The sequence below is a fragment of the Pinus tabuliformis genome, chromosome 8 (genome assembly GCF_031772625.1).
Source record: "Pinus tabuliformis cultivar Carrire ecotype Pingquan chromosome 8, CPIR1, whole genome shotgun sequence".
Classification (NCBI taxonomy): domain Eukaryota; kingdom Viridiplantae; phylum Streptophyta; class Pinopsida; order Pinales; family Pinaceae; genus Pinus; species Pinus tabuliformis.
In genome coordinates this window covers 657608363-657620761 of record NC_142294.1, presented here as the reverse complement: position 1 = coordinate 657620761, position 12399 = coordinate 657608363, and the positions used below count along the sequence as shown (strand labels likewise).

The 12399-nt window shown below is 34.2% G+C and overlaps 1 pseudogene across 1 annotated transcript; it reads left to right on the top strand.

The window, feature by feature from the left end:
* Positions 1-6527: 6527 nt before the first annotated feature.
* Positions 6528-12090, top strand: LOC149237306 (choline-phosphate cytidylyltransferase 2-like; annotated as a pseudogene). The gene is made up of 8 exons (XR_016246295.1): positions 6528-7016; positions 9142-9255; positions 9524-9619; positions 10516-10558; positions 10659-10814; positions 11120-11200; positions 11302-11412; positions 11816-12090. The product of XR_016246295.1 is annotated as a choline-phosphate cytidylyltransferase 2-like (transcript).
* Positions 12091-12399: the final 309 nt, after the last annotated feature.

Sequence of the window (12399 nt, the reverse complement as noted above, 5' to 3'; positions counted from 1 at the left end):
CTGATAGGAGCTTTCTCTAATGTGGAATTTATGATGAAAGTATATATGTGGGGTTTGGATTCATTGTAAATGATGGATAAAGATTTAGCATAATGTATGCACATGTACAAAGTGTTTGTTTTTTTTCATTGAGCTATCCAATTTACTTGAAGTTGTCGATTTTTTTTCGAATGAATTCTATATTTTTTTATCATTCTCATGTTTGTTTTCTTATTGACAATAAACATAATCATGGATAAATATTAGTTCTTTAAGAATTCAATTTATTGAGCACAGTTGTGCATATTTCTTTATTCAATATATTGATGTACACATGGTATCAACTTTTTCCATCTTTTTTGTGCACATATGTTGTCTAGTATAACAATACTTATTCACATCCATTAAAAAGACACTTAATCCAATATTGCACAATAGTAATAAGTATTTAATCCTCTAAATATTCATTATTTCTAGTTTACAAATTGCTTTCTTGTAGTTGTGTGTGTTATGATACAAATTAGGGTTTTTGATTTGTCCTCTGTGCATCTTTCATTGAACAAAATCAAAGAGCTTAAAATTAAATCTATTTATGAGGAATAAGGTCCCCATTGCATAAAAAATGTGTAAGTTTTGTAAGAAATAGGTGTGTCAGGTCATTCAAAAATCAAATTTTGTTCCGCTTTACATAACAATGGGAACAATTGTCAAGTCAATTCATCATCAAAGATAGATGAATACATGTTCACATAATATTTATTTGTGAATATCCTTGCACACTTTACTATTTTTACCTATTATTGGTGTTTTTATGATACTTGAAATTTGATTGAAAAAATAATGGAGATTCTGATACGTTCCTCATAAAATATGATGGAATTTTTTTGTAACACCATGCTATAGTTCTTAAAAAAAGGTTAACTCTATGCTAACTCATGTTGTTAGATTTTTATTCAAAATAGAAAAAATGCAAGATTACAATGACTCTTCGCCATGGAGGAAAATTCACTACCTCGTTAGACAACATCTATTATTGTATATCATCAGTTTCTAGTTGTTGGGACACATATATAAATGATATTGAAGTAGGAGAAGAGTGCAAAGTAAATGAACATGATGCTTTTGGAGTTTTGAAAATTTTCCCCATTACTTTCTGTAAACGTTTGCTTTAGTATATTTTATTGCAATTTATTTAGGGTTCCTTGTGTAACATTTTCACACAATTAATAGTAACATTAAATATTTGTGAAGAAAATGAAGAATTGTAAAGTTAAATAGGATTTGAAAACTTTATTCATTGACAAAGATTTTTTTACTGCAAAGAGAAAATGGGTGGCATGTGAAGGAAAGAAGCTATTTGCAGTGATACAATTAACTCACTTCTTGATATTGATGATATATTTGACTAGTTGACAACGTATGAAGGATACATGTACCTATTTATGGAAGAGAAAATGGGCAATAAGATTTAGAGTACGAGATTAACGAAAGATGGGTGTGTTCCGGAGGTCTTTGATTTTAGACAAATTGTTTATCATTGTGCAAGCAATTTTAATTTAAGAATGATGACAATTAAGCTAGGAGAAGGAAAGGTTGCTTTGAAAACTATGGAATTTAGATGGTTACTCTAGTTACTGCAATTTAACAAGTGTTTAGAATTTTCCATTGCAAATAGTTTTCTGATGCAAGAAGAAGGTAAGATTGACATTCTACGAGAATTCGTTTCTCCAACTTGTGAGGTTCCTTCAAATATTTCTCTTGTAGACATTTCTTTATTTAGGAAACTATTTAGGGATTTCTATTGGTTGATTTCCCCACACAACACTTCTTTCCAAAAAGAAAGCTAAGAGGGTAATGATGAACCTAAGGTGGGAATAAGGAGAGAAAATTGTGGAAATCTAAAAAAATTACTATTACTAAAGGATTTCATAATTGGTTGGTTAGTGGAGTCCAATTGAGGCTTGAGTTCTCAAACTAGAAAATGTTGACCAAGTTTGGTAGGAATCAGGAAATTTGAAAGAATTAGTTTAGACTGATCACTATTATGGAACTATACTAGGTGTAAAGTAGGCTTAGGGGGAGACACAGTGATCAAACTGGTCTCGTTGGTTGGGAGGAACATTTTTCTCCCAATTATTTTACGGTTGCTAAATAATCAGACTTGAACAAAGGAAAAACATGATTATTGTTAGTTTATTTCTTTGCATTAACCATTTAACATATCTCTATCTAGTTAAAGAGCACCAATAATAGTATGTGATTAAGAGACTAAAGCTGGACGAGTTGTAGTGATTGTAGTTGGTTGTATATGTCATGAGAAGTAAAGAAAGAATGAGGTTCATCTCTTTATTCTCTTATTAAAGGGGTTAGGTTTAGTTCTAAGGCCGAGTCAACTTAGTCGAGAGCCTCAGTACAGTCCCTATTTCCTCAGAAAGTAAAGAAGAACAAGTGAAATGTGAATTAACTATGTGCTCTAAAATAAATTCAGAATGGTCATGAATTTGGTGGAATCCTAGAATTAGAATCATGTAACTGAATACGAACGAAAAGACTGCATTGTAACCCTTACAACATGGGTTTTAGACATGCTCATTAGAGGAAATTTCAGCTGAAGACTTCACATGAAATTTTCATGTAATTTCCATGTCATAATATGTAAACCAATCAAAATCCTTTAAATTTAAGGAGAGGTACATGTAAATATTTTGGAGGAAAAAGAAGAAAAATTATTTTTTTAATTGTATTTTTGGCTTATATCCTTATAGGTTTACTCAAACTTCAAGTGTAGGCACTCATTGGATTCATGATTAAGTTCCACATCCAACAAGTACCCATTATGCATACATTTGATAAGGCCTAATGATGGTGATAAAACTTATCTATGGTTTTGTGCATCGGTTTTGCACATGGTTTTGGGCTTGATGGTTTTCTACCCATGGTATTGTTTAGTTGCAGTCAAGGGAAATATGATTATGTTCTAATACAGGGTTAATGACAAACATTTCGTTAAACATGTCATGAACATGTAATAAATAGGCTTCCTCAGGTATTATCGCAATCCACCAAGGTTTCCTAGGCCCAAGCCCTCATCTATACAACCAAGATTTACTGCAATCCTACCAAGGGATTCCTAGGTCCAAACAAGAAACATACACTATGAGGCTTTACCGCAATCCCACCATATACTAGTCCAAGGATCACTAGGCCTATACAAGCATGAATGCCTCCAAACCTCTCCACCTAAACAATGAGGAATTTATTTGTCTACACCTCTAGGATTTTTTGTATATCCCACTATTCACTAGTCGAGGATTCCTAGGCATAATGAGGCTCCACTCTCTATGCTTTACCGTATATCCCGCCATTCACAAGTTGAGGATTCCTAGATTTAACAAGGGTATACATAATTAGGCTTTACCACAATCCCACATTCACTGGTCCAATGATTCCTAGACCTTGTGTTTATCCCTTGAGACCACCCCACTCAGTTTCGAAACCATGTGACAATGCAACTCAACCAAATAAGAGAAACCCCATCACACCATGACGATCCTGAAATGGAAAGGCAAGGCTAAATATCCAGTGTCACAACTGGCAAAACCCATGCCAGTGACAAAAAGAGAACCAAAAACACACATGCATGTATCATGCATTTCAAAACTATCAAGGAAATCATATATGCAACTAGATACCTGCAAGTAATCTCGCTATAGCCACTTGAATACCCCTCTTCCTTGTTTGATCATTGCTTCATCTTGCTTTATTGTCCTTCCTTTGCCTTCTTTCCCCAATGCTAGAATGCTCCAAGAATACTCAAGTGTCCAATAGTATGGGAGAGAGAGGGAGCTAAAAGACCGAACTGACAAAAGGCTGTGAACTGATCCTCATAAGCCTTTTTATTAGCGAGGCCTCTATTTTCTTCATTTTCCATTAGTTTCCTTCATTTTCCTCTTCACATACAACCTATGACCTTTCATCCTCTTTTTCTCCAAATTTCCTTTATTTTCATAAATAAAATGCCAATTAATGCCTCTTTGCCTTATCAATGTCTTTTCCAATTTACTTAGCCATAATAAACTAATGAACATCCACACTAGGATGTTTTTCCCAACATTCAACTTGGAATACATGTCCCATGACCTTGGTCTTATAATTTTTTACATGGAAATCAACCAGGGGTTGTTACAATAACATTATGCAATAGCTTTGGTGCTTTCTTAAGCACACATCTGTGGATGAGGGTCTTTGCTTCCAAAAATTTGACCAGGAGGAATGACAACCTTGTGTGACATGTTGGAATAATGACTAACACTTGGGAGTGAAAGGGTCCACAAGAGGGAGCAACTTTGCAGGACTAGGCAGAGAAGAGAAGGAGACTAAAATTATTAGGGGGAGTTACACGATGGGAAAGGGACCAAGAGGGTGATAGAAATGTTGCAGGAAAATATGAAAGGTAGTCAGAATTGGGAGAGAAGGAAGCAAGGAAGTGTAAGGGGGTATTAGCAAGGGATCATCCAATTTATAGAGGCGGAAAATGAAACTAGCATAGAATTAAAACAAAAATATTGTCATCTCTGCAAGGTAGAGAAAAAAATGTAGTAGTCCACAAGAGGGAGCAACTTTGCAGGACTAGGCAGAGAAGAGAAGGATACCAAAATTAATAGGGGGAGTTACACGATGGGAAAGGGACCAAGAGGGTGATAGAAATGTTGCAGGCAAATATGAAAGGTAGTCAGAATTGGGAGAGAAGGAAGCAAGGAAGTGTAAGGGGTTATTAGCAAGGGACCTTCCAATTTATAGAGGCGGAAAATGAAACTAGCACATAATTAAAACAAAACTATTGTCATCTCCTCAAGGTAGAGAAAATAGTGTAGTAGGAGAAAATCGAAACCATAAGAATAAAACTAAATTAAGATAGAGGACAAAATAAAGCTCACTAGGGGAAGGAGATGCCACATTGAAGCATGATTTAAAGAAACCATGATGGAGTACACGAACTAAGGACTGAAATTCCCAAGGAGGATAGCCATTGAACTACCAATAATTGAACTATGATTAATAACAATAACTAAAGTGTTCATCACAAGGTGATGTCTTTAAGTAAGGTGATGACAACCTTCTCAACAAAATAAACCAAGTGTACCTACCCTCATTTACGTGATGAATATCTAACAAGCACTAGAAGGTATATACGATAAATGGTGATCAAGCTTTAAGGATGGCTATAATGATCACCCCACATTGGGGATGATTTAAATAAATTATGAATTGATAGTTTAAACAAATAGTTTCTAAAGTATTAAATTTGTTTATATTAAAAATAATATTATTAATAATAGATTGCAATTTTAACATATATTACTTAATCAATAATATTAAATTAAAAAATTATATGTAATTAAGGTATTTTAAGGTGTTAAATCTATCTATCTTAAGTAATAATACTATTAATAATAAATTGCAAATTAGATATCACTTTTTTGGGATTCAATTGCTTTAACTAAGTCATTCATCTATGACCATTTTGACTAATTTCTCATGGTTTTTGAATAGTCCACTTAGCACTCATTGCATTTAGTGATGCTCACAAGAGTGATTAATATTACAAATTTGCAAATATTACTCAATCAATAATATTAAATTAAATATGATTTAAAAAAAATGTATTTAACATTTTTTTCTTCTAAATACAAATAAATATATATCAACTTATTTTCTATTTTAATTGATATATTAAAAAATTTAATATTAAAATACATTTTGATTGATATATAATTGGCATATCTGTATTAATAGTGGATGTTGAATATCCATAGAAATTATTATCTATTAGTTGATTAAATATGTTCTTTTTAATAATGGTATAAATATTTTTATTTTCTTAATTAATAACCAATAACCAAAAAATTAAATATTTCTATTTTTAACTAATAATCCAATAGCTATTATTAAACCGTAAAAATTTAAATATTTTTATTTTTAATTAATAATCTAATAATTAATATTTAACCATAAAAAAAATTAAATAAGACACAACTACTACTCACTATATTCTCATTATCATTTTGACAAATTTAAATAAATTAATAACCAACCAAAATTATTCACCATAACTTAAGTTCAAATTTAAATTTAACTAATTACCATTATAATTCTTGTGCTAATACCAGCGACCCAAAATAAATACAAACTTTATATTAATACCAACTACCGACAATAAATATCTAACAAGAAATTTAGAAAAGCATGCCCACAAACAAAATCCCATTCATAAATAATTTTAACATGATCATGATAAATCAAAAATCTTTTTTAACTTGATCATAATAAATCAAAACATTATTTCTAATTATATTCAAACCATGCAACCTTACACCCTTTATCCTCCTATTTCCAAAATAAAAGACAACAATTATCAACATCACAATTATCACATGTAATAGTTCAGACCCATCTTACCACCATCCCTTTCAATACGACAAGATATTATGATACCACCTGCGGAATCGAATCGACCTTTGTGCAAAATATCATTGTGCAAAACCGCGGGATCCCGGCCGACTTCAGTAATCAACGCGGACTAGGCGCGTATGCCATATCTAGCCGACAAGGCGCGTGGCCCAATTTTTGCGCACAATCCTAGCCAAGGGTTCATTCTCCACTCGCTCCAAGTGTACTCCCCGATATATGCTTACTCGCCCATAATCTTTGGTCAGATCATCCCATCCTGAATTTAGAGTTGAGTTGATCTTTTTAAAGCTAATCGTTTCCTGCGCTCAGGGATGTTTTGCTTCGATTTCGTTGGCTATCGCAGTGGAATTTTACACAATTGAGAAGGATAAAACGATGGATCAAGAACCCCGGCAGCAGAGCTGTGCAGAGATTGTCTACGAGCCGCCAGTGAGATTCGAACCGCACCCATCTCCAAATCCCGTGAAGGACGAGAGGACTGAGAAGCCCGTCAGGGTCTATGCGGATGGAATTTATGATTTGTTTCACTTTGGGCACGCACGATCACTGGAACAGGCCAAGAAACTGTGAGTATTTGTTTGAGAATCTTGCGCCAATGTTTTTGTTATGGTTTTAATTATGTCTTAAGCTCGGGCAATATATTTATGGTGTGACCATTAAGTTAAACTATGCTTCATTCATAAATTGGGGAACCGCTGGATATTGCTTATTCAGTTTAAGCCCTTGGTAGAATCTGTTGCCCTGTGCTCAGATTTCTAATACTGTGCGAGGCGGTGATCTGACAAAATCCATTGGATTGAAACCTTGATATCTCTATTGTAAGCCTCTTTCCGTTGGTTTGTAAGCCTCTTTCCGTTGGTTTGTAAGCCATTGAAGGCACCAAAACCCACATACATTTCTGTGATAAAGGGAATTTATAAGGCATTAACTGCACCAAAAGCTTTCCAAATCTGGAAATTAATACACGAAAAGCTTCTTGGAAGTTGGTTTTGAGGTGCAAGTAATGAAGTTGATATTAGATCGTCCTTCCCTCTGCTGCTACTTATATAAATGGGGATTTCAGTATGATGCCTTTTGTATTGCTTTGGCCTGTGATTGTTATCTATAAACTGTGGTGCTGCAGTGAATCTCAGTAGATATTATCACAGACTGCAGTGGCATATCCCTATGCTGATATTTGTTTCCACATATATACTCCCCCTTCCAGATCTGCTATAGCAAATCCCATCTGTCCAAATTATGTGTGGCTGTTTCACTGCTCTTGTACTTCTGAATGCAATAAAACTCTGCTTTTATCTGCATATCAAAAGTAGATCCCAAAAACTAACAATAGATCGGACACATTTATGAATACCATGTCAATTATTTGAGTCATTCAAACACATTCACTTTTGTACTGGAACTGTTAAATCTCTTTCAATAAACTACAAACAATTCACTTAGATTTCGTTATTTACATTGAAATTTAGTGAATACAATTTGCTCATATCCTCCTAGATCTACCTGGGCCCAACTAACTTGGGCATTTGTCACTTTTGTGAGTGAGCTTGCTGTGAGAACTCTAGTTTTACTGGAGTAATCAAGTTTTATATCACACCGACATAGGTCCACTGGTGCAGTGGGTGGACCTACCACAGATCAATGAACATTAATATTTGTCACCTTTAGGCATTGTGGTTTTTAAGCATACTATGAGAACCTTATTTTTTTCTGCAACAAAGGTTTTCTCCTAAGTCACATGACACGAGACACGGAGGACACACAAATAAGAGTATTCAATACGAAACGCAGCGACCTAGAAACAGGACACGGGACACGTTTTATATATATTTAATAAAAAAATATAGTACAAAAAATCGTATGGTACAAAAATATTCATTTTTTTTTTCTTATTTTTTTCAATTTTTTTAATATCTAAACCATCTACAACATTAAATAAATACATTGACACATAAATATGATAAAAGAACTAATATATAAGATGTTTAATATCATTTTTATTGCTAAAATCACACATAACATTGAATCATGTCCTGAATAGGAAGCCCTGACTCCTGAGTCCCAACTCAGCCTCAAAATATCAACAAAAAAAATAATGTATCTCATCATGTCATAATGTCATATACAATAAAATGAAAAAAATAACTAAAGTCTAATCCTATTTCCCTTTCCCTCTAGATGTAGATGCTGGTGCTGGTGGAGTTGGAAGTGGAGTTTGCTATGCTCTAGAAGCTGAAGAACTAGAAGTATGACCTATAGGAGGTAGAGTGGTGTCACCTAGAAACATTACAATCTCCCAATCTTGAAATTCTGAAACACTGATGAGTCTGCTGCATTTTGAATGAAATCTAAAATTCTACTTTCTCCATATGAAATCCAATGAGGCCGGAACCACTCTCAAACATCCTGAGTCATTTCATAGTAATGTTAAAAATTTAAGTAAAGTGATGAACAATCTTCATTTTCATCCTTTTACTTTAAGAATTTAACATTACCATGAATAGCATATCAATACTAGGGCCTAGACTTGATCATTAAGATGTCCCACTAAAAAATTATTTGTTTCTTTCAAAAAAAAATTGCAGCTTATGTAGGCAACGTTTTCTATCAACGGAATACGCAACTGGTGAATTGTCCTGTGACTTAGGTTTTCTCAGTGATTATTGATGAATTTGTTCTCACATCTGGCAGGTTTCCAAACACATACCTCCTTGTGGGTTGCTGCAATGATGAAGTCACTCACAGGTATAAGGGAAAAACTGTAATGACTGCGGCTGAGCGCTATGAATCCCTTCGCCATTGCAGGTCTCGATTGATTTTGGTTTCTTTTTCTCTAGAAACAACATTTTGATGTTTTTTTGGTCTATTTAGAATCTATGTCATCGGTCAGCTATCCATCACTAAGAATGATTTCCACTTTTTTTCATTGCAATAAAACAAAAGTTAGCATGATTATCTTTTGCAGTTCATCTTTATGTTTAGTTCAGCGTTGCAAAGTATTATCTCATGATTGCATGAAGGCATCCTTTTTATATGACACCCTATTGATTTTTGTTTATGGCACTTTATGCAGGTGGGTTGACGAAGTTATTCCAGATGCTCCGTGGGTGATCAATCAAGAATTCTTAGACAAGAATAAGATTGACTATGTAGCCCATGATGCCCTTCCGTAAGTCACCACTACATGAACTCCACTAGTAATGTGTTAATTATTTTGCTTATAGAAAAGAGGAGAAATAACATAAAATCTAGGCTAAGGTAGGTGAAATTACAAAAACTGTAATTTGTCTTAAAGAATTAGGTTTTAGTAAGACTATGGAAACCATAAAATATAATCCCGGGAATCCTACTGGCTAATATTTGCTCACAGGCTATGTTTTTTAAATTTTTGTTCTTTTGGAAGGGCTTTGTTTTGAGCTTAAAAAGAAAAATTATCATTGGCCTGAAGACTTAGGACCACAAGTGGCTCACTTATGTAGGTGAAACGATCCCCAAGGGAGAACCCACTGAACACAATTAATTCCATTTGGCTATGTTGCCTTGGCAAGGGGCTCTTCCTTTGAAATCACTTAGGATTTGCACTTGGCACCAATTGTTTGCTTGTTAATATGGGGAATTCAACATTCGTGGCTGGCTTGTTCAGTTTTGAAATTTCTTATGAACCTGTTTGTAAATAGGAAAAGAATGCCAAAGTTAGAAGAAACCCAAGGTTTGCTTCCCCACATCTCTACATAGTATCCCTAGCAAACCTGTTGCAATAGCTATTAGCAGAGCTTAGCTATATATTTTTAGTTTTTTCCAAGAAAAACCTTTGTCAAACCCAAGGTTTGAGTCCCCACATCTCTAGATACTATCCCTAGCAAACCTGTTGGCATAGATTAGTATGTCTCAACCAAGGGGATTCAAACTGGACATCTACCTGCATGGAACTAGTTAAAAGCCCAGTAATATGGGTAACAACCAATTGAGCTAACCCTTTGGTCTAGAGATTAGCAATCTCACAAAATAAATAACGCATAGATAGTTGACATGATGTTAAACGCTAACATTTTTATGCTTTTGCAGGTATGCCGATACCAGTGGAGCTGCCAACGACGTCTATGCATTTGTGAGTATTAGGGCATTTGTAAATTGAGGTTATGTATTGAGTATTATGATTGAAGTATGTCTATTGCACAAGAGAAGCTTAAAATAATATATTGTTCCAGGTCAAGTCAGCTGGAAAATTTAAGGAAACAAAGCGGACCGATGGCATCTCAACATCGGATGTCATAATGAGGATACTTAAAGGCTACAATGACTATGTTATGCGCAACCTTGATCGTGGATACACAAGGGAAGACCTTGGAGTTAGCTATGTGAAGGTAAGAGGAAACTCGTGTGTATGCTGTTTCAATGCTTGTCAGGTGTGGTTCCTTGTTCAACTGGGCTGAAGTTTGTCCTGGCACGTGCCAAAATCTCTATCTTTTGCTTAAGGAAACTTGTTTACAGACAAAATGTCATAAGTTCTATCTCAAGTAACATTGCAAGGAAGCACGTCGTCCCATTACAACACAGCTACTTGAATTGTTAGAAAATTAGAAATGGTCTAAACATTGAAAGTTAATTCAGAAAATCTCCAATTCTAGACAAAGATAACAGTTGAGTTGTGGATGTCTATTGTTTTTAGGAAAAGCAATTGAGGGTCAACATGGGAATAACAAAACTACGTCAGAAAGTGAAGGAACAAGAAGGGCAAATGGGGAAAAAGGTGAGCTATGCCATTTGTTTTTTAGATTCATTTGTATTTAGTTAAAAGTATTTGGACTATTTCTTTTGAGATTTATATATTTACATTGCCTGTTGTTGCAGTTAGATACGGTTGCCAAGACAGCTGGCATGCATCACAGTGAATGGGTTGAGAATGCTGATCGTTGGGTGGCTGGCTTTTTAGAAAAGTTTGAAGAGGGGTGTCATATCATGGTGAAATTTTTACTTGCCATAAACTTAAATTACACCACGATTTTTACTTGCCATACACTTGAGTTAGACCACGATTTTTACTTCGCGTACGCTTAAGTTAGACCGCGGTTTCCTGATTATGAGATATCGGTCATGGACCTAGGGCATTAGAATTATTGTTATCATTCCATCTGAAGCATTTCCATTTTTTTTTTGGAGTTCTCTCCCTGGAAAATTATAAATTACGGAGTATTGTCCGTGTAAAATATAAATTACTAGCCATACCATTGTTTTTTGGAGTATTCTCCGTGTAAAATAATAAATTACTAGCCATTCTTAATATCCAGCGGTATTTTGACTGTTTCAACTATATATTCCTACAGCATTAGCAGACTTAACATGGACTTGTGAAAATTGCTTCCAGGAAACAGCAATTAAAGACAAAATACAAGAGAGCCTGAAGAGGCAGAACTCAAGAAGCCAATCACCTTCAAAAATGCTGGAGAACGCAGTGCAGTAGCATAAACTTGTGCTCTCTGCGAAGTCATACATTGATTCTTACTAGACAATTTTTGTATGTCTCCTACATTTTGCTCAGGAAACTGATGTAATTTTGCTTAGAGTTCATTGCTCAGGAAACTGATGTAATTTTTGTATGTCTCCTACATTTTGACATTTTGTTCAATCGCTGGTTGTTTATATCGTTTCTCCTCCATCATATGTTAACCGTTTCAAGTCCTATGGTGTTTATATCTATATCTATATATATATATATATATATAAATTTCGAGAGGATATTATTAAAGAACATAAATATTCACTAGTAAGCGATGATTGATGATTACAATGGGTTTTGTTACTCTGTATTTATATACGATTAGTGTTCATGATGTGAAATTGTGTACTTTTACTTTTTTTTATTACTTTTATTTGGAAATTAAAGCATTTACATGACGATTTATTCAGCACTATATTAGTTTTGATAAATTAAAAAACACAGGAAACTAA